Source organism: Anser cygnoides, chromosome 4, assembly GCF_040182565.1.
Source record: "Anser cygnoides isolate HZ-2024a breed goose chromosome 4, Taihu_goose_T2T_genome, whole genome shotgun sequence".
Classification (NCBI taxonomy): Eukaryota; Metazoa; Chordata; class Aves; order Anseriformes; family Anatidae; genus Anser; species Anser cygnoides.
Window position 1 is genome coordinate 52,149,143 of NC_089876.1, and position 20,967 is coordinate 52,170,109.

Sequence of the window (20,967 nt, forward strand, 5' to 3'; positions counted from 1 at the left end):
CGCTATGTTTTCCTAATCACAAAAATATTTTGTTCCGAAGTGTGAATTGTTAGGTCCTACTTGCCTACAACTGAGGAATGCCCAAGTTCAGAAAGAGTAGGAGCAACTACAAACAGAACATAATAATTATTATTATTCCAATTAGTACTCACAAATGTAAGTGACTGGTCATAATTAAGTTGAACTCTTTTGTTTTCTGGTTTGTAATTCCTTAAAAAGATTCATACAGGTCGTTTTATTTAATGAGATATAAGTGTATACTCTGTCTGCTGTGGGATTTCTGTCATACTTCTTGGTTTGCAGTGGAAGTATTTAAAAATTACAATTCATGACAGCGTTTTAAGCTTATGCATGAAAGATGATGGTAAGACACTGTGGAATATGATTAGTGTTGACAGTTGCCTGCCATCACTTTGTTTTGTTTAGTTTAGAGGAAAAGACATACATTTTGAAAGTTTAGCCCATTTAGTTATTTCATGGAAGTTCTTGCTGCTGCTGCTGCTTCTTCTTGAGGTGCTTAGAATCATAGAATACTACTGTGATAAGAGACAGGTAGATGCATGTAGGGTTAGTTGTATGCTGTTCCCATTGATCTTAAAAGCAATTGCTCTGAGTGAGTTTCTATATTCAGTAAATAGCCCATTCATGTTATTTTAGCGTACGATCACTCTTCAGAACTGAAAATGCATGGCACTTACTGCCCCACGCTGTACCATACACCATTTGTTTTTGATGAAAAGTTAGAAAGTTTGATGTACAAATGTAACTGATCTTCCAAGACTAATTCCCAAATACTCCTCCTGCTAAATCTTCCCTAGAGGCTGCATTAGTATTAGCCTGTGAAGTCCTGATGCTTGCAATCCCCATCAAAGATGATGACAGTTGTGGATGCTCAGTCTCTTTTTGGAGGATAACGCAAATACACATTCTTGCTAGGTCAGGTCTTACCATCTGGGGTAGGTATAGGACTCCCATAGGTAATTTTACTGATACCTGTCGTTAGGATGACTTTCACAGTGGGGCTCTAAAGGAGGACAAAGCCAGGCTTCACACCTGGAGGTGTGAGTTGTTCACCTTCAGATCTGTGTGGCTCCTCTATGTGTAAAGTAGCTGGATAAAACCAGATAATCCTTGCTAGGATTGTGTTCACCATAAGCAAAATTTGTGTCTTAGATATAATTAACACCTGCTTTTCCTGCAGGGCCTGCAGCTGAGGTTGTCGAAGTGCTCTTTTTTAACTGTTCAGGCTGGTAACTGTTAGGTTCCAGGTATAAGTGAATTTTGTCAACTAGGTACAAGGCGGGAAACACCCAAACTCAGTTAGGATTTTACATAGTAATGTACTTCAAAAAACTTTGGAGAGTCCCATGAAGTTTTTACAGACCTGTCAGAATAATTTCATCTACCGTAATTTGTAAGCTAATAAAATCCTTTGAAACCAGCCACAACTGAGATCCCCAAATACGCTGATGCAAGTTGAATTTAACTGTATTTTAAAAGTTGCTTGTATTCTGCTTTTCTTCAATCAGGAGCGTTTGCTGCTTAGTTTTTATTCTACAGACCACATAAAAAAATGTTCATGGTCTTGTGACATCAAGCACAATACACAAAGCCTCTAGCCTATGGCTAGATAAGGTTATAATTCTATATAGATAACTATCTGTAGATATAGCTCTAACTGTTGAATCTCTCTTCTTTTGGTAGGCCCCATTTTTCCTTGTTGTTCCCTTTTGTGGAAGAGCTGGGGAAATCTACCAGAAATGGAAAGAAGCAGTCTCTAAGATATTATTTATAGGTATTTTTTTTTGCAATTAGTTAGAAGTATTCTGTGTGTATTTTAACACTTTATGAGAGAGGTCTCATTTTGTCTAGTTTGTTTAGAACCATACAGTTCCTCAGACTTTAAATTCCCAGAAGCACTGTAAGGCTAAAAAGTACATTTAAAAAAAAATGTTTCCAGCTTGATGAAGACTGAAATCTACAGATAACCGGAGTTTGATGGATGCAGAGTAGGGTTAAGAGTTGTTTCTGGAACTGATGTTCTCAGTCGCATAAAAAACTGCAGCTGTTTATACAATAAACCCAAACTTTAGTCTCAGCAGTGAAGCCAGCACCTTGAGAGCTCTTGGGATAAGGGGTCTCTTGGAAGAGGAGCCTGGGGAAGTGCTGTTATGATGGTGCTTAGGAGAAGAGATATGGTAAGGAAGCTTTCGACACTGAGGAGATTAACTTGATGAGCTGTGTGGTTTCCTGTGTGTTTTTCTGCAGTCCTTTCACCTATATATGAATTTTGGGTCATGCTACTTCTCCTTCTAACAAGTATCCTGGCATGCTCCAACAGCGGGATGTGATGTAACGCGGTTTCTGTGCTTCTGATGTCTCAGATATTTCCTTGTGTCTCTCTGCAGGATATTGCCCTCAGTGTTTACCATTGTGAAGTTCAAGTGTAAGGCATTCTTAGTTTATCTTCTTAGATCTAATTTGCCGGAAGATGCGAAGCTGGGAATGCCATACTCATCACAATGCTAGGCTTTAAAGAATCTAGCAACGTAGATCTACATTTGTATAAATCAGGTATTATGCCAAAAATTAAAATGCCTAATTAGATTTAAATGGACACTGTCAAGCTTTTCAGATTGCAGTTTGCACCTACATTTATCTCTGGATTCCTGAGGCTTTTCTTTTTTTTAATTCTTACCACAACTTGTAATGAATTAAGGATATTGGTTGAGAAACTTACAGAATGAGATGGGTAGGAAAAGTTTCCCATCCTATAATACACATTTGTAGTCTGCACTTAGTTGGTATTAAAGGTTTTTTGAATGCTGTTGTTTTGTTTCACTGAAAAAGAAAAAACAGAGAGTGGTATTCTGGGGTGATCTTCCAGTTAAAATACGCTTGTTGACTTGTGAGAAATTAGGAAATGAGGCTTAGCTTTGTTGCATATCCACATCACTGAGGTCTGTTGCAGCCACCAGGCAGCTAGCTATCCTGAGATAAGTCTCTTTTAACATTTCTTCTTGGAGGTATTTCACTTCCCAAGAAATTATTAAAGGTTTGGGGAACAGGCTCCAAGTCGAATTCCTTGATCTATTGGTTTTTCCCTGTTGTGGGCCTTGGTTGTATTTGCACCAGAAATTGTCTTGCACTAGGGATACTTCTTCCAGGAAAAAATCCCAGTAGTTAATTTGGATGATGTTTTTTATATAATGAGAAACATTTCAGCTGTATGCATGCTAATATGCAGTTTGGTAATATGAAAATTTTTAAAACCTCTAATTATACACTTGAATCTTTTGCATAATTTATGTACTTGAGATCTTTTGTCTTTGTTTCAGTTACATGGAAAATTCAGGAAGATACCTTCTCTGGTTTATACTAATACAGACTACTGCTAATACCATTTGCCATATTGACAAAACTGTGGCTGTTCATGTAGCAAACTAACAGTGTAGGCAGCTGAAACAGAAACAGGCTCTTCTAAGTGGTCTGTCCTAAATGGCCTCCATCCTGCTATGAATTGGTTTACAGGGTAAATCAGATTACTTAAAAAGTTAGGTTTTTAAGTCATATTTCTTCTTCAGAGGTCTACACCATTACTTTCTTTGTGATGCCCTTTAATGTGGTAGCTCTACACCTTTAAAAGAGATTTGTATGAACATAAACTTTTTCTACTCTTCACTGGAAAGATTATTTCAATAGTGAAACTCGGGGAGGACTGTAGTAAATGAATATATTTGACATTCTAACTTTGTGAATATCCTTCCATACTAAAAGCTCAATTTCATGTCCAGACCACTCTCCATAGGGATCTGTCTCTGAATATATTTCCGGTGTGTCAAGAGAGTGACCTGTGAGGAGTGGTATTAGATCACTGCAGAACAAGCCTAATTGACAAATCTAATTGAGCTTGGAATCAGGTCCCCCAGGCAAGCGCAGGAACATTCACCACACCTGGATGTCTGCCTTATGTCATTCTTATTGCCCCTCTGGAAAACAGGGTTGATAGGCTCATGACATAATTCCATTCACTTCTTTTTGGAGAAAAACGGTCGCGTCTGTGGTGCGTGATACTGACAGAAGGGCTGTAAAATGGAAGAGTCGACTTCTGGCTCTCACAGGCACAGGAGACCTTGTGGAGGAAAACAGACTTTTTTTTTTTTTTTTTTTTTCCCCCCGGGATGCATTACAGTACTCTAAGTTTTATAACAGCGAATAAACTAAACAAGGGGAGAAAACTCTATTCTTTGTTTAGACAATGTGTGTTTATCTTTAAAATAAAATAGGTTTTTATGGTCTAGCTTTAGATTCATGAAAAGTCGGTTTATAGAATGCTGAAAAATGTTGTGGTTGTACAACATTCTTTTTATTTATTTATTTATTTTCATCTGAAGGAAAGATAATGCTTTATGTATTCCAGACAAAATCTAAGCTTTGGGCTTTCTAAACTTTCAGTAGGGTGGACTGCATTTCATAGTGTTTGTCAAACTTTTCTCAGTTTCCTTGGGGTCTATCTAACTTTGTTCTAGTCATCATTGGGTACAGTCCATTCCTCCCATTCCTGATCACAAACAGCCTGTCCTCCTCCCTGCTACCCTTCAGAGTTATAGCTACTGAAAGTGTGACTAGAAAAATCTTTGGGTATTTTTAGTTCTCTCTTTGTAGGACGTTTTTCTTTGCCAAGAAAGTGCCAGTGGTCAATCTGTTAATGTTTTAATGTATGTTCATTCTTCATGTCTTCTGCTCCTCTTACTTTTTTCACTTATCTTCTCTTTCATTGTTCTATGACAAGTTTTCCTTGTTTTTGGATTCCCCTTCTCCTCTGAATGCGCTTCCTACTTGCTTTTCAGCTTTTTTTCTCTGCTGCCTGTCCAGTCACCTACTCCTCTTCTCTGTGTTCTCATGACTTATTCTCTTGCTTGCAAGTAGCAATTATTTCCTCCAAATATAGCTTCCAGCTCTTCATTGGGTTTTCCGTAAGACAGTACTTTGGTAGTTTTGTAGCAAATAACCATCTCAGTCCATGGCTGGAAAAAAAGAGAAGGATGAGTGGGCTGTGCATGGTGGTGTTGTTGGGGGCCTAACAGCGGAGTGCTTAGCGGGCTGCCAGTGATGTCTCAAACGGTGCATGTCAAATGCTGAAATATCCAACTATAAATGTTTATACAGAACACATACATGAACCTTTTGTCTCTGATGGACTCATGTACCTAAATTTCAAGATCTGATGTGGAGACTGTCCTTGCTGATAAGTAGAAGCAAGAGTGCTAGAAGTACTTGAAATCTAAAACTTGTATAAAAAGACACCAGAACAGATATGCAACCCATGTGATGAGTGGTTTCTCTCACAGACTGCTTCAGAGGCAGTTTTTACTCATATGGATGCTCTCATGATTTTATTTGCTTGAGAAATGATCTGCAAGTGCAAATTTTGGGTGACTATAAACCTGTGAACATCAAGTGTTTGAAAATATTTGAGCAGATAGCTCTTACACTTTGGAGTATTCCTGCTCTGTATGTTTGTGGGTTTTCCCTTCAATGCTTAAAAACAGATTGCGAATAAGATAAAAATACCCCCAAATCCATTTTTTTTCTAAAATAGTTCCTGTGCCTTTTTTTTTTTTCTTTATTTCGAGGTGTGTGAAATATGATGCGTAATGGAGTGCATAGCATGGAAGTAGCCAGCTTCCTTGTTCTATATTTTATTGACAAGAAGACCAATAATTGACTAGGAAAATATGTTGATTTTTTTTTTTATTCATTATAGACTATATTGCAGAACAATATGCCTTCTCTGAGGTATGCTTTTAGTCATTTAAAATGGATGAACATCCTTAACATCAATTTCTGTTATATGAAACCCTTGAAATTTTAATTTTGCTTAAATTTTGTGTAAATTAGATGGCAGCTTTAATTTTAATGTAGCCATAAATCATACTTTAAAAGTTGATGCTACCCAGCAAAATAAATTTCAGCTGTGTCAAGATGATTTCTGTCTTGCTGTCTTAATGAATTTCAGTCCTCTTCCTACAAGAATTGAATGGCAGAGATAGACTGTAGCATTTGAAGGGTGCAAATGCCTCTCCAGCCACATTGTGTTCCTTGGGTATTGTAAGCTCTGTGGTGTAGTTTAAATATCTGGTCTTGGAAGAAGTGAGGCGGCATGGACAACAGCTGAGAGGAATATATCTAAAGAGCTGTGCGTATAGGTTACATTATTCTCATGCTGGTAGCAATAGTTAAACATATTCCTAGTAATAACTCTAATTGTTATTAAACAAGAATGAACACACTTTATTGGCGTCTGACATTTTAATAGATGCTCATTAGCTACATTCTTACTGTCGTGGGCATTGTTTCACTGAAGATGTTCAACATTTTTCCACTTCCCCCGGTAAGCAGGATTTTGAATAGGGCATAGCAATTCTAGAAATAGTAGCCAAGATACAGAGCTCCTTTATGTTTCCAGATGATGTACCCAGATAAGTAAAGAAAATCATTTCAGATGGTTCTTATATAATATCAGGGTTTATTTAAACAGTTTACTTGCACAGCCAGTTATATTTGCTTTCAGGCAGAGTAGTTTTAGAACAACTCTGCGGGTGTGAGAACATGACGATGAACTGCCCAATTTCTCCATCTGGTAGAATGTCCTTATATTTATAACAAATTTGCATACATTTTCATTTTTTCCTTGTACTCACTTTTTCTCCCTTTACTCAACATTGCTGTTATGATCATGCTCTTACCTTGGTTTTACTTGCAGGTAGGTTAAGCTTCACTGCTTGGCAACTGTTTCCATACTCGTGTCTATTTCACCCCTTGTAAAGGTGTGTATGCATAGAGGTCAGTAGATAAATTAGGTATTTTGTGTTCAGGCAATCCGCTTAACCTCTTTTTGACTAAAAGCATAATGTGTTTTAATGCAAAGCTGTCAGCATCATTATGAAGGCATATTAACATCTTTTACTGATCTTCATCTTAGTACCAGGATCTTTAATCTATCCATCTGCCAACCCTTTTGTCATCATAAAAACTGCTCAGTCTTTCTCTAACCATGCAGCTATACAAGATGATTTCAGAACTAAATTCTGGAATCTCTATTATGTTGTTATTGAAATACTATAATAGCATTATATTATGAAAACCAATATAGGTTAATCTTTCATGCGTGGAAAGGAATTATTAAATCAAAGCAAATTCAAGAAACCAGCAACCCTCAGGCATAAAAATAACAATCAAACCTTTAAATAGGTAAGGATCAAGTTCATGCTGGTGTTTTATTCAATGAAGTATAGGTTATTGGGAAAACTGTTTAATGAAAACAGATTAAAAAGATGTTCAATTTAGAAAACAAAATTATAGAGAAGGACATGATAAACATGCAATGTAAGGAATAATACAAGAAGATTAAAGAAGAAAAATGTTTTTTTTTCTACTGTTATTAGTCTGTTAAATTCCAGAGTGGCAAATTCAGAGCTGAGTCAAGGATATATGCACCTTTTATACAACTTATTTTTAGGCAGAAGTCTGCTACAGGTTGCTACTGAGGCAGTGCTCAGATATGGGATTTGACATTTACATAGACAGCAGGAGCATCCAGTGCTCTGACAATTAATAGTGATAAGATTTTCAAGTGGATATTATACCTCAGGCTTCAGAGTTTAAGCCAGTTTTTAGTAGCTGGAAACCAGGATGAACCCTAGTGTGTGGCAAGATTATCCTTGTCTACCTACTGCAGATTCTTGTTCCTCTCTGAAGCAGCTGGTAGTGATTGCTGTCAGAGACAGGACCTTGGATGTGATCCAGTGTTGCAGTTCCTTTGTTCCCCAGCCTTTCCTAAATGCTATTTCAGAAACTCAGGACTTGTAGCAAGCCTGAAAAATAAATGCAATTTGGCTGTTTTGTGAAGCGAATGAATTTCAAAGTTCAGTATGACTGCAAAGGCGTTGAACAGTATTTCATGAAAATGAATGTATGCAAGCCCACAAAGAAAACATCATTTGCCTAATGTTTTATAGATTCTTTTTGTGGATCCACTAGAGCACTTCCATGCTTACCTTTAAACACATGTATGCACTTGCTCACCTGATTACCTAAGGAAACATCATTAAAGCACAGTTACTTGTAGAAGTATCTATTATAAGATCTTTAAAGTTGTGTATACAGGTTGTGTGGGTGCTTTTATATCTTTTATTTTATTTTGCGACACTGGGAAATGTTGTGTTTGTGTGTTAAGCACGATCTAAAGGCTATTGAACTCAGTGGGAGTGTTTCCAGTTACTTTAGAGATTATATTTATAGGTAAATAAGTAATAAAGTGCAGAGCTGACTAATTTACTGCTGTGTACTTGGGCTATGGCTCGCTTGTATTCATGTGCTCACATGCTTTTCACTTTAATGAAGGCAGTTGGATTTTTGCCCCAGTTTCTATAGATGTCATCACTAATACAAGAGTGTCATGAAATCATGCATTCAGTGACCTTGTGATTGCAGGTTCTTTCTTGCTGGACTGGGGTGTGAAAAAAAATCCAGCAGCTTGCGACAGCATCTGATTTTTTTCAACACCCCCCACTCCAGAAGCCTCAGGATAAGAATGGATTTAGATTACTGCAGTAATTTATCAGTCTTTTGAGATAAGTTTCTTCTTGTCATAGCTGAATACTCTATTAAATGTTCTATCTGATGAATGGTTAAAGATACTGACAAGCATGATGGTTGCACTTGGACATACAGTTCCTTATCTGTGTAATTTCAAGAAATGTAGTCAAAGATAAGAAGCCATTTGTTAAAAAGTACTGCAGGCATATGAAACTGGTGTCGGTATAGTCTGTAATAATATCAGCCAAATCAGGTACTATTAGCTAACATTTGACAAGCACTGAAAGTCTCTTCAGTAGTTTACAAGACCCCATTATTAAAACATTTCTTATCCCAGTCTATCACAGGGGCTTGCTAGAATCTTTAGGGATCTTGGAAAACTAGGAGGAACAAGTGGAGGGACAGGTGTGGAAAATATATCCTTTTATTTAAGAGGTAGAAGAATTAGTTAAATGGTAAAATATAAAAAGCAGAAAAAGTGTTTTATTTTCCAAAGCTATGCAACTCATTACTTTTGTGTCTCCGAACATCTGTTCTCTTTCTGATATTGTTTCTTCACTGTTTTGAACTTCAATCATGTCCTGAGTGAGAAATGCAGGTGATGAATGACACTAGATTTGACTGAGGATTCTTGTTTGAAGGCATTCCTTTGCTTAGCTTTAGTTATGGAGTTTTCTGCACTTATTAAGCAGGAGAAAGAAGGAGAAAAATCTTTATCCATCATGAAAAGATTCTCCTTTTAGAGTTCACAGACACCTTAATCCCTGAATAGTGGGAGTGCTGGGGAGGAAAGAGTGTAGGAAAGGTGTTTCTATTTTTAAGTCCTTTATCTGCAGTCATGAGGATGAAACCTTTTCACAAATGAAATGCAAGTGAAAATACAGAAACCCAGTTGAGATCTTTTGGATGTGTTCATTCATATACCTTTCCCTTGGAAGTAGCTGAATTAAGTGTGAGTTGTAGCACTAATGGACTTCAACTTGTACAAAATTATTTTTCCCTGGATAATTTTTCGAGAGTAAAATAAAATATGCATTGTTTGTTTGTATTATGGTACAGAATTCTACAACGTGCAATGTTTTCTTCTGTTTCATTGATCTAGTCATTCTAGACCCAAGTAAGTATAGGAAGTCAAAGGTTTCCTGAATTATTTAGAAAGTCTTGATTATAAATGTAAATCTTTTGTCTTACCTAAGTATGAACAAACTCAGACTAAAGGCCCTAAGGAAAAATCATCAAATTAACATAAATATTAATACTCGCTTCTAACTTCAATATTTTATAGAAGAATAAAATTTTCTTGATCCTTGGTTTCTGCTCATGTACTCTGGCTTGGCTTCCTTGACCTAAAATGTCCTAGGTCATTTCAGTGGAGAAATTCTCCTTTCCTCTCCCTCCAACAAGCAGATGATGTGTCACGGAAATCAGCAAAGATCTTGGTAAGATATTGAATCCACTTGCATGTGCTAAAGAAACAAATTAGCATCCTCATTCTTATGTGCTAATCAGTTCTGATTTCTTTTAGTTTTTTTATGGCTGTTCTGGAATCAAGATAAACCCTATCAACAGCTGGCCCTCCACTCCAAAGGAGAACACATGGGCAGGATGTCAGAGAGGTCCTGACTTACTCCTGCAGTGACAGAGCCGAGTGCAGGACTCGTGGCGCCCCCAGAGCCTTTCCTTCCTCCACTCTTTATAATCAGTTTGGGATTTAGTTTTCCTTCCTGTTTTTTTTTTTTTTTTTTCCCCCCTCCCTGAAGTCTCAGGTGCCTGTGTTCCTGCTTGGCAAGGTGCTTAGAGAAGTCAAATGGAATAGGCAGATAGGCAGACACCACAGAATGGGATATCTACAGGGAGAAGATGGGTAACAAGGTAAAAACTGAGGTGCAAAAGAAATGGATTATCCTGTGCTGAGCCCTCTGCAGCTGTGGATAGGCCATTTCCAACACAAAATTCTGTGAGTCCATTTTAACTGCTCTTGGTATTCATCTGCTGTTAAGGCAGTAACTTTTAGTTAAAACAATGGTAGGCATATCAAAATTCCTAGAGGTATATTGTTCCAACATACTATTCAAATAAATATGGAGGAATTGTTCTCACACAGCTCTTCTGTTTTTACTTTCTCACACTGCTCTGGATTTTCCAGCAGCTCTTCTACCTGGTAAAATGCCATAGCTTATAAAGATGGTGTGTCTGAAAGTTTGTTAGGCTTCTTTGTGTAAAGTTGGTCCAAGGAAAGTAACTATCTTTCCCTGAACCACCATACCTACAGAAGCACTGCCTTGTTTCTCCACTCCTGTGATGAGATACAGCAGGTCCTGGGGTGTGGAAGAGCCTGCACTAGTGATGTGTTACTGGCCTGGACTGTGGGCCATGGTGTGGACTGTATGATAGGGAGCTATGCCTAAGGCAGGCATCAACAGCAGTCAAGGAAGGTATTGTTATTTTTTCTCTTTATGGTAAATCAGTGTCTTTTTTTAAAATCTGATTCGTGTTTCCTGGCATATTTATGCAGGAATTTTAAATGCAATATGATGCGTTATGTTTATGTGCTGATATGTTTCAGGCTGAATCTTTCGCTACATTTCCTTTTAGGATCTCTTGTTACTTCTAATGAGATGAATGGCATGGTGACATTCATCTCAGGACAGAATTTGTACCTGAGGAAAAATTAAATTTAAGTATCTCTTTTGGCAGAGGTCCATTGCACCTCACTACCTGGTTACCCCTTGCCTAGTTTCTGTGTTTTGTGATGTTTTAAAATATGAATATATGTTGGCATTGCAAAGGAAGAATTTTTTCGAAGTGCTATTATGCTAGACTAATTTCCCAGCTGTTTTTAAACAGCTGTTTTTAAGAAACAATTAATTAGCTGTTGTTCATACACAATACAGAAGAAGATATAGTATTCCCTGCCTGGGAATACTGGTCACTGTCAGTTGGGTGCAAAGGGAAACTCATTTAAAATGTTTTTGTTGTTGTTCCCCCTCTACAGTGGTGAAATTATATAGAAAGATGATGTAGCACCAAGGGCAAGCATAGAGGAACTGTTCAGAGTTGCAAGCCAAAGTACATCATTAGGAACACTCCTATTATCTGGAAGTCTGACTTCCTGTCTCAGTTTCCTTGTGGGTCTCAATGAATGGCAGAAGGAATGGAACACTTTCCTGCTTGGCCAAAACCTCTGCTAAATTACTCCTTTGGCTGCAAGCCATCTTGTGTTTGGGAATAAATGCTGCAGCTCCCCCCTGAGTCTGGAGGGTACTTGCTGCAGCTCCTAGGGGTCGATGGAGCAAATTTTAGGGAGTCTATGCTTGCAAGACAGACCCAACCTTTCTGTGGATGTGGTAATGCTTTAGGTGTCATTTGTACATGTGCAATTATTATTATGATTAGTGATAGAGAGTAGTAGGCACATTGCCATTTGTTAATGCAAAATTCTGTGAGAATTAAGGGGTGTTAAAGAAATGAATTATGATAGGTTTTTCATATTGGGTCAGTTATTTTAATATAATGAAAATAATATGGTGTGCTTTACAAAAATTACCAAAGGTACATTTAAAATAAATATACTTTTAGACAGACATTCAGTTCAATAACTAATTTCCTGCTTTTTTCTTCCAAAAGGTTTACCACATGAATTAGTATACACACTGAAGTTCTAAATATAGTTTTATTGAAGAGTATAAAAATAGCGTAATAAAGATTTTTTTGTCTGCATCTTAAAAATGAATCATACGTGATGAAACATAAGTTGCAGACATCCTATTAAGTGCTGTTTCCATATAAGATGTATCTTTCTCATTCTATATATAGAACAGGATTTTTTTTGATCACTTTCATCTCTTTCATTTGTCGTCTTTGGTACATTTCCTCTAACATATCGAAAAGCAAAACATTCAGAATCCTATCTTCACTCTGATTTAAATTAAAGCTGCAGCACCAAACTTTCAGTTCAGTTGATGTTGTCAGCTTTTATACTGTCTATTTTCACTATATTTGGCATGTAAGACATCCACAGCTGACTCAAAGGAAACTTAATGAAATGTATACCATTTCCCAATAGCCTTTCAGCATAATAGAAGAGATACTTGGGCAGAGTTTAATATTTTTTGGCTTGTTTTGCCAAATACATCCAGGAGGAAAAATGTTCTTGATCCACTGGAGACAAGAAATGCTCACTGTAGTTAGCACTCTATAAGTGTTGCCTTTCAAAGGTTTCATTCTTGAGCATCTGCCCAGTTGGAAATTTGGGGAGAACATGGAAAAGAGGACAGAAAAGGTTAAAAGCTATTGGTACATTTCAGCAAGATAGTATCGATCAGTTTGTGTGTTTTTTCTTCCCCACTGCTCTTATTATTCTATCTCATAGTTCTTACAGTGTATCTATCATTCATACTTTGCAGAATTTTAAGTTAAACTAAATTGCTGTGACTTCCATGGAGTGCCATCAGAAGAGTGGGTGATATGAAACAGCACTTTTCCTTCTGGAAGGGTTGTCTGCTTTTTTTTGCCTGCACAGAGGCAATGGTGCCTTACAGGCCTGATGTTGGGGTCGGCGTTGCTTTCAATGAAGTAGGACAGCTGGGTCATACCCATCTTGCCAGTGGGTCCTCTGGCAGCTGTCCATCATCAGTCCTCTTTGGAAAGGCAACTAAGCATTTTCTGACAGGAGCTCCCCCAGGCTGACAAGCCACATTGATACCTGCATGCTTTAGGAATTGGCAGTAGGGTAGGTAGAGTGGGTGGCATTTACTGAGAGTTGTCTACAGAAAGGTGGAGATTGCCTTTTTTTTCTTTTTTTTTTTTTTAAGGAGATTATTTGATATTTAGGCCCCCATTTTGCAAACGGAAAGTTGATAGTTATCACTTATTATTTTTTTCCCCCCATCAATGCTGCTTTGCTCTTTCTGCTGCCCCTAAGGGTCAGTTCTCTCCCATGCATTCTTTCACACATTTCCTCCTGATTCAGAGGAAGAGGGGGAAGAGACTCCTGTGCCTCCGTCTGCTGTTCCCAGGGGGACACTGGTGAGATGCCAATGAATGTTCCTTATCCTTTTTCGAATGGCACAAAATGTAAGATTTTAATGAACATATGGGAGAAATGTTGATGTGTGTTGTTAATGTGACAGTGTCCACAGTTAAGAATTTGTGGTTATTTTAAAAACGTGTCAAATAGTTCCACATAATAAATGAAAAAATGCACCTCCTTTATTAGCCTTCTTTTTGAGCTCTAAGGAGATGGAATAGTAAATGGTGCAGAGGGCAGTGTGAATGTGTCCAGATAGTACTAATGGACGTATATGTTTTTAAGATTGTGTAAGAATGAGGCACATGGTAACTGAATTTTAAGGATACTTGTGTTACTGGACATTAAGCTTGATGGGTAATTGGAAAAAAAAATTGAATATTTAAACTCAGTTCAGTTTTCAGACACAAACAGACACAACAAAATAATATTACAAGCTAGAATATATGACAGTTAAAACTGCTGCTCAGGGGAGGATAATAAAATTATGCTTTTGGTTATAGACAGGGAAATACAGTTTTGCCAAGTATAAGCCAATTGGTTGGATAGTACACAAAACGTTGCCTTGACGTATATACAATACAGTTGTGCAAAGTCAAAGTACCTGTGTTATTCATGCTTTGCTTCTTGCAGAGATTGGAATAGCCTTTACAGAAAGGATCAAATTCAGTTTCATTGTAAAGCCAAGCAATTTCTGTTGTCTTCAGTTGAAATCTGCCCCTGGTTTTACCCAAGGATAATTTTGGTTAACCAACATATTATGTTGTTAGTGGTTCTGTTAATTTGTTTGTGTGGTCATTTTTTATCTTACAAGGTAACTAATAGAGGATTGTAGTTTTGATGATATGTTTTCTTGTAGCAAGGGCTATGTTGCTTCCATGTTCTTTGACTCTGTTTTTCTTTTGTGTGTTTTTATGTAGGAGATGCTATTCTCAACTCTTGTGATCTAAATGATTTCCTGCAGTTAAACATTGATGTTCTTTCTGGAAGAAAATTACAAGCTAACAAATTCTGCTATTGCATGCAGAAACAGGGCAAAATGTGTCTTAGCTATTTATCTCTTTTCATCCTGTCTTGTGAAGCATGATTTTGGGTCCATTATTGGATGTTTAGCTTTCAGCCAGATTTGTAAGGGTGTTAAGTAATGTTTGGCTAATTATGTTTTACCAGTATTGCACATCGTTGGATTAAATAGCTGTTTAATGTCTGTATTCAGTGTTGTATTTATCTTATGATTTTGTAGACATACACTGTACTGCAAGAGTGTGAAAGGTATTACTGCATCTGTGTGTAGATTGGCCTATAGACTGTTTGCTTTTGATCTTTGGAATATAGTTAGTATTAAAGCATGATATTTATTGATGCACTTAGTGACATATCTGTGAGGAAAGCTTGTCAGTGCATCACAGGCTGGTAGAAGTGTAATTGAGATAAAAATATTCCTTAGGAGGACTGCCTGAGGGAGGTGGTTGAAGTTTGGCTTGACTGGAGCTGTCAAGTTTCAACAGAGAAGTTAACTGGCTAGTAAGAAACTGGGTAATTCTAATTATTCCTGTTGTATAACTTACATTGCATTTTACTTTTTATATGTATGGGTAAATGTGATTGTATTTTATTTTAGATCATCATCTTAGACTTAGGATACTTATTGTACTAAGACATTTGCAAGTTTTGTTTGTAAATGTTTGTTTTGCTCATGCTATTGAAATGAACACACCTGGTTGCAAAGTGAGACTTCGATCTCTTTCGATGAGTTTCATTAAGATCAGTTAAAACTGAGGCTGTTGGAACATCTGACTGCTGTGTATGCTGACAGAGAGAAAGTTTGATAAACTGTAACCTGAAGAAGTGCATGAACTTGAGTTTTCATTGTGAAGATTTTATGGAATTTGGTAATATAAATGAAAAATGGGAAATTGCTGTAATTATTTGTTCTAGATAAAATCTTGCAGAGGCATTTGCCAGCCACTTCACTGGCTTATAAAACAGCCTAACATTATTAAAATAAGAGTAGTAAAATCTGCCTGGGGGATACTTTTCTGTTTGAAGATAACTTGCTTTAGAAGCTTACTGCTCTATGTATTAAGAATATTTTTCCTGGAAACAAAGTAAGTCTTTATTTTGATCCAGTTACTGTACTTGCAAAAATATGTTTGTGGTATAGAAACTCATTTTGTAACAAAACTAGTCATACAGCAGTGAACTGCAGGCACATAGTGAAAATGTTGATACAAGTAATAAGAACATTACATAAGTTGCTTGGTCTACTAAATAGATTGCTTCATGCCTATTTCCCATAGGGAGAAAACAACTCTCAGTACTCAGTAGCTGTAGCAGTTAACATTTTTTCTGTTGCTCAAGGGCTGAGTTTTTCCTCTGTTAAGTCAGTGGGAATTGACTTAACATCCACTGGCAAATCTGTCTCGGAACTCTGTTACATTAATAGTTTGGACGAGATCAAGTTGACTGCAAGGGAAAAATGAGCTGTCAGCCATATCTTATCCAAACATAAAACATGTTCATCTAGTAATATAAAAAATGGTTAGTATTGAGCTAAAGTATTGACGGGCTATTCTGTGGGAGAGTGAAAGCAAATTGTCCAGTAAAGTGCAACATACATCTGCCTTCAAAAACACATTTTTATTTATCAGTAGGAAAGTGTTTTTGCCAAATTGTCTGCCCAAAGTTGTAATCACCAGTTCAGATTTTGCAGGCGCTTGATGTGCATTCATTTTTGTTTTGATTTTCCAAAGCACACTGCTTATGTTCTCCACACGTTACAAAGGACAGCCTCTTTAACTATGTATAGTATTCCCATCATATGTATATATATATACATATATATATATATATTGCTCCTGTTTTAAAGTGACAGACAATGGTGTTACCAACATCACTTTCAGGAATCACTTCCATGAACTCAAGTGTTGAACGATCACATTGGGCTGCCCGGTAATCACCCTAACCAGCTGGGCTTTCTGTTTAAGGGTGAAAACCACCAAATGTTTCCAGTTGCTTTGTATTGTGCAATGTGAAACAGTGAGACAGCGGGGTGTTTCTATGCTGTATCTGTCATCTAGGGTCTTACTTTCTGATCTGGCTGCATTGTTCTTAGCTTCCATTGGCAGCAAGTGAAATGCCTGTTGCCTGTTGACAGTGCCCAGTGCAAATACTCTCTTGGGACTCTGATTCTTTGATATAAGATGGATCAAGAAGCAAGTGCTGCAAAGCTGGGGCTGGGAGGGAAGGGGGGAGGACTCCCTGTGTTTTGTGCTGTGGGAAGGCAATTACTGTTCTTTCAGCCTCTCAACATTTGGGCATGGAAAAAGTGGGAAATACTGAGCAACATGTTGGGGCCAGTTGTAGGAGGGCGAGCAGTCAGATGCAAGGGGAGAAAAGAAACGATGCCTTTGCTGTGCAATTGTTGGGTAATTCATAGTGAAGCTAAAATTCATTGTAGTCAATTAAACTGTCTCTGACACAGCTGGTAATTCTTCATGTACGTCAGGAATACGTTTTTGTAACATATTCTAAAACATGAAGACTCCTTCTGAGTTTGATTGCTTTTCCATATAGTTTCAGGTTCAAAAGAGGCAGTGTAGCAGTTTCTCACTTTCAGAGATCCATATCTAATCATCTATGTTGGTCCTCTTTTTCACAGTCAGGACAATATGTAGGTATTAAAAAAATACAAAACAAAACAACACACAACAACCGACCATACAGAGCTTTTTTAGATCTGTTAAAATACTCAGCAGAGGTCTTTAATAAATCCCATTAGTTTTGTTCCCAAGGAGTTTTGTTTGTTTTGTGGGGAAAAGGCCAGAACTCACTCTTCATTTTTTTTAAATTTCGTAAATGAAAATTTGGAGAGCAGTTTTTTTGATCAGGCACACTCATTCCTGAATAGCCATTGAAAGCTTTTTTTATACTGTCAGCCCATCCCAGACATCTTTGCCATGAGTGCATGTTATGGAGTCAGACTTTCGTGCAACAGGACATCACCTCCAGCTTGCCTGAGAAGCAGGCCTGTTAATAGCAACCGTAGCAATAAAAACTTGAACCCTGACTTCTGAATAATCAGCTAAAGTTTCTTCAGTGTAGGTCTGACCTTTGCCTTCCATCAGTACAACAAACACTCCATAAAACAATAACAGATAACTAACTTTCATCTTACAAGCCACACTTATTTCTGTGAAAAAAATTGCTGTGTAGCATCTCCTCTCTATATCCAGTATTTTTCTTTTTTCTTTCCTTTTTTTTTTTTTTTTTAAATGAACTACCCTTCCAGTGTTTGTAAGTTGTAAGGTTGTCCCTGGTTTTGTTGGCTATATTTAGAATGTTCCTATTATGTTTTTCTTTTCTTTTCCTGTTTGTTTATGCTGGCTGGAAGAACAAAATTAAAAATTTTCATCTCAGGTTGAAGCATAATTTGGTGTGATTGCTCAGCTTCTGATCTCACTACCAAGAATGTCTTGTTTTAGGAGTTGATAAAAAAAAAAAAAATTGGCTCTGTTTCACCTCAGTCACTCTTGGCACTTCTTCATCTGCTCTTCTGGTGTTTCCATCTGCTCCTTTATTCTGCAGTTTCTTCTTTAGGGCCCAGTTCAGTACTAACAAATGCAAGTGAGTGAAAAACTCACTGATTTTCCAAGGGTACTGGATCAGATGCAGATGCTATTCTGCATCCCAGTCAGAATCTTCCAGTAGTTTCTCATTGCTGAAATAGAGAATATGGTAATTCTCTGCGGCTTTGAGTATTCCTTTGTTCTTCCTCCCTCGCAGGTGTCCAATGATTGAACCTAGCACTGTATACCTTACTTAAGAAAACAGATCTATAAAATTAAATGAAGTATATCACAAGAGATGAGAAGTTTTTTTTTCTGAACTTTTTGAATGGAAGCTCTTTTAGTTACAGAGCAAAGCTTAAAACACAGGGTTTTCTGAAAAACTCTTTCTACTTCTTCAGCAATTTAATACTTGCCCTGTTATTTAAGCATTTTTTTTTTCCAAATTTAGCAACTCCTTGAACAGTGGTTATTAAGGCTGAATAATCATTCTGTTAGTTAACATAAATCACCTTACTGTGCTATACAGAAAAAAATCACACACGCTTGAGTCGGTCTGCTTACTTGGATATTGTGCTTTCAAATCCACGTTTCGTTTCATATCTTTTTCACCTTGGATTTTATTTTCTTTTACAAAATGCACAATCAAATGAAAGCTTACTAAATCATCTAGCTGGTAAAAATATAATAGTTGTTCGGCATTTGTGTATTGATAGGCACTTCTCATAGTGAAAACCATGCATTTGTTACTTTTAGGAGGCAGCTTGTCTAATTATGTGCAAAGCTCAGCTGTAAGGTTAAGTAAAGAAGGAAGAAACTAGTAGTGAATAGATGCAGAATGCATTGATTCACTGTTTTTCTCCTAATTTTTTCATCCATTCATATAATGTACATATGAAGTAATAGTCCAGTGTTTGCCTAAGAATGACGTTATGACAGTCACCCACTGAGTTAATTTTTTTTTTGCTATATGGTATGCTGTCAACTTGTGTAAAAGCTTTTAAATAACTTTAGTAGATTAAGTGACTCTTTTGTTCAATATTTTTATGTACTGAAAAAAAAGTATTTAGGACATACCACCCAAAAAAGCTCTTGCTTTCCTTTCAAACAACCATTTTTTTTTCTTTCTGCTAGTACTTTTTTTTTTCTTTCTCCCATTTATTATTAAAGATGTGGAAAGTTAGAGCAGAATCGTATAGTTTTTTTTTTTTAAATTCTATCTCCACTTCACTTTCAAAAATACCCATAAGCACATGAGTGTTTTCCTTTGATAAATAAAATAATTGGAGTGCGAGATTCAGCCTCCTCTGCTGGAGAGAAAGGATAGAGAGCCTAAAAATCCTTTTAAGCTTAAACAAACAAACAAACAAGCTCCAAAACTAATGTTTTACTGAATCAGCTATTCAGTGTGTTTCCAGGCATAGTGATGTGGTCGCTGCAGACAAAATCCAGAGAGAAGTGTTGCACTGATTCATCTTTCATTCCTTCCACCCCAAATCTGCCTAAGCCAGCTTTTAACACTTCCCACTGCCTGTGAGACTTGGAAGCAGCTCATTATTGCTCTCAAAGGTAACTGTGCCTGGGGCAGCTGTTGGAAGAAAGTTCTCTCCCTGTAACTCCTGGAGGAGTGGAGGCGGGGGCACTGCATCATTGCCCAACAGAGCACACCGGCTGGCAGGTCTGTGTAATCTCCCCTTCTCTGTGCCTTGCTGCCTGAATATACCTTGTTCTTTATGTCCGTTTTGGAGTGTAAGAAGGTATCTGGTATATGGAGGCTGTCTGGGATGCTGCTTCTGTCGTATGTTCCCAGAACAGAAGGGGAAAATTGTTTCTTACTTTTTCAGAGTGGTAACGTGTTCCCAGATTTAAAACCCTGAGGGTTTAAATTTAACTTTCAAATTAAACAGTTGGCCATGCCATAAAGAGAATATTGCAGACAGGTGTGGTGCCTACCATCACTGCCACCAGTAGGTCCTGAAGGACCACTACCTGCTGATGCCATGATCAGTAAAGGTGGTTGGTGGCTGGTCTGCTATCTGCATTGCTGTGAGGAACCTCTGTCAGGTAGGGAAGCCAACAGGAGGAGAGCTTCCCAAGCTGTTGGCAGGGAAGAACGATTGAAATGAAAAGATTTAATTCCTCCCTTGTTTTTGGAGAAGGCATGGAAATGACAGGTTTTTGGAGTTCCTGGGGACAGGAACTATTGCCGAGTGAGGACAAAATTTTTGTGGGAGGCACTTGTATAAAAGCTGACTGGAGTGTGTTACAGTTTAGTGTGGTAAAATTATACAAATAGAGTGGGGAAGAAGATTTGATCAGAGCTCCATTTACTTTTACTCTTTGCTTAAAAGCTTGGAGAAGATTTGACATTGGCTTCTCTACAGCCAGAATTTGTCCTTTGACTCTTTTGTTTTACTTATAACCAGTGAATCATTGTCCTAAATACTTTTGTTCTGACTCAGTGTGAAAATTTATGGTGGTCAGCATCAGTATTTGTAATTTACTGGGTGTCACTGGATTGGAGTGTAAATCATTATAAGCATACATATATAGCACTGACTAGAAGACATCATTTTGTAGGTGATGAAGTATATCAGTGGAGCTGTTTTTCTGGTGATTTTAACTGACTTTTCAGTTGGACAGCAGCTATTTATAAATTCATAATTACATTTGCCTTGAGTCCAAGATATGTGATAAAGCAAGTAAAAGAATAAAGTTGAGAAGGTGCCTACATAAGGCTTAAAGGGAGAAAAATATCCTTCCTGTGGT

The 20,967-nt window shown here is 37.3% G+C and overlaps 1 protein-coding gene across 3 annotated transcripts in view; it reads left to right on the forward strand.

Annotated features, from left to right (window-relative positions):
• Positions 1 to 20,967, forward strand: part of TLL1 (tolloid like 1) — a 143,035-nt gene that overhangs the window by 2,753 nt on the left and 119,315 nt on the right. The window lies entirely within an intron of this gene.